General features: G+C 45.6%; 1 pseudogene; it reads right to left on the minus strand.

Annotated features, from left to right (window-relative positions):
• Positions 1–423: 423 nt before the first annotated feature.
• Positions 424–1443, minus strand: LOC143271061 (periphilin-1 pseudogene; annotated as a pseudogene).
• Between the last annotated feature and the right edge of the window lie 242 nt (positions 1444–1685).

Below are 1685 nucleotides of genomic sequence, written 5' to 3' on the forward strand. Positions count from 1 at the left end.
TTTTTATTTATTTTTTTTCATTTTACATACCAATCACTGTTCTCCCTCCCTCCCCTTCTCCTGCTTCCCCCCAATCTCCCCTCATCCTCTTCCCTGGCAATGGGACCAGAACTTATGCCGTGTATATGAACTGGCTTTATTTTTTAATTTTTTAATTTATTTTACATACCAACCACAGATCACCCTCACATCCCTCCTCCATCTCCTCGCTCCTTCCCCCCAAGACTCCGGCATCCCCTCCTCCAAAAGGGTTAGTACTTCCATTGGGGAACAGCAAACCCTCCCCCCATCCCCTCCTCCAAAAGGGTTAGTACTTCCATTCAGTTGAGGCAGGACCAAGCTTCACCCCCATGCATCAAGGGTGAGCAAACAATCCAAAGGTAAGAAATCTAGAAGCTTTTACACAATTTTTTGAACCGAGCCCTAATTCTTGTAAAACGGGTCTCCAAAATCTGGAGTAGAATTATCATACTCCATAATGAAATGCTTGAGTTCTTCAACATGTTGCTCACCTATTTCATGCAAACTCTGCTTCATTGCAAACTGTATAGATTTTTCTAAGGAACGATCCTTTTCAACCAGCCTTTCCACCACCATCCCGAAAGTTTCACAGACTTGTCGGTAACCCTTCTCAATCTCAGTGATTTTTGATGCGATCGCATTTGAGCGAAGGCTAAAATGGCTGTCTTCACACAATTCTGGGCCAGCTGTTGTGTTTGACTCGGGTTCTTCTGTCTGGTTGATACATAATGGTTCCTTGGATCCCGTCTCAAACTCGGAAATTTCAGCCAAGTTATTTACTTCTGACTGCTTGGGATTTTCATTAGCCCTCTTGCTTACAGCATCAGCCTGTTCCTTCTCAGTCAGCCGGCTTGGGCTTTTTAAAACCTTGGATGAAGAACTTGAGGGCACAGTATCTCTTGATGTTTTCAAAAACTGGATGGCTCTCTCTTTCCATCTACATCGAGACTGATGGAAGGAGCGCATCCTGCTTCTACTGCTGAGACTGGATCCAAATCTGCTGTGTAGGGAGTCCTTCCCGCCCACACGTGATTCTCTCAAAAAAGGAGCGCCCCGTTTATGGGGAGAGCGTTGTCTTAAATAATGGGAAGAATAGAAACGTTTTCTTCTAAAGCCGTTTCTCATGGCCCTGTATTGAGGCTGTTGTCTTGTGGAATACTCATCTCTTGACCATCGGTAGCCATAATGGCCTCTTTTGTAGGGTGGGGCTCTTCTTGGATCCTGAGTAAAACAGCGGCCCTTGCCCCATTCTTGGTAATCAACATGACAGTAGTATCTACTGTAGCCTCCTTCCTTGGGTTTGGCTAGCAGAGAAGATCTCTTGTCTCCCACAGGCGGTCTCTTTGGCACAACATTAATTAATCTATGGTTGCCATCACTGGGATGGTTCCAAGGGGGCACTTGTTTTCCTGGAAGTCGCATGTAGTCATACCATCCCTGTACTTGTTTTCCTGGAAGTCGCTGGTAGTCACACCATCCCTCAGACCACATTTCATCTGTTTTGGAAGCCACTGGACTTCTGCGAACAGAAATGCCTACTTCCCTTCCGGTTCACTTTCAATTTCCAACCACACTCATGGCTCAGCTCAAGAATCTGTTATTGTCTAAAAATTCGTCATCGGAACTCCCCAATAGGTACGTTCCACCGATGCTGCTGAAACCTC

Source organism: Peromyscus maniculatus, chromosome X, assembly GCF_049852395.1.
Source record: "Peromyscus maniculatus bairdii isolate BWxNUB_F1_BW_parent chromosome X, HU_Pman_BW_mat_3.1, whole genome shotgun sequence".
Taxonomy (NCBI): domain Eukaryota; kingdom Metazoa; phylum Chordata; class Mammalia; order Rodentia; family Cricetidae; genus Peromyscus; species Peromyscus maniculatus.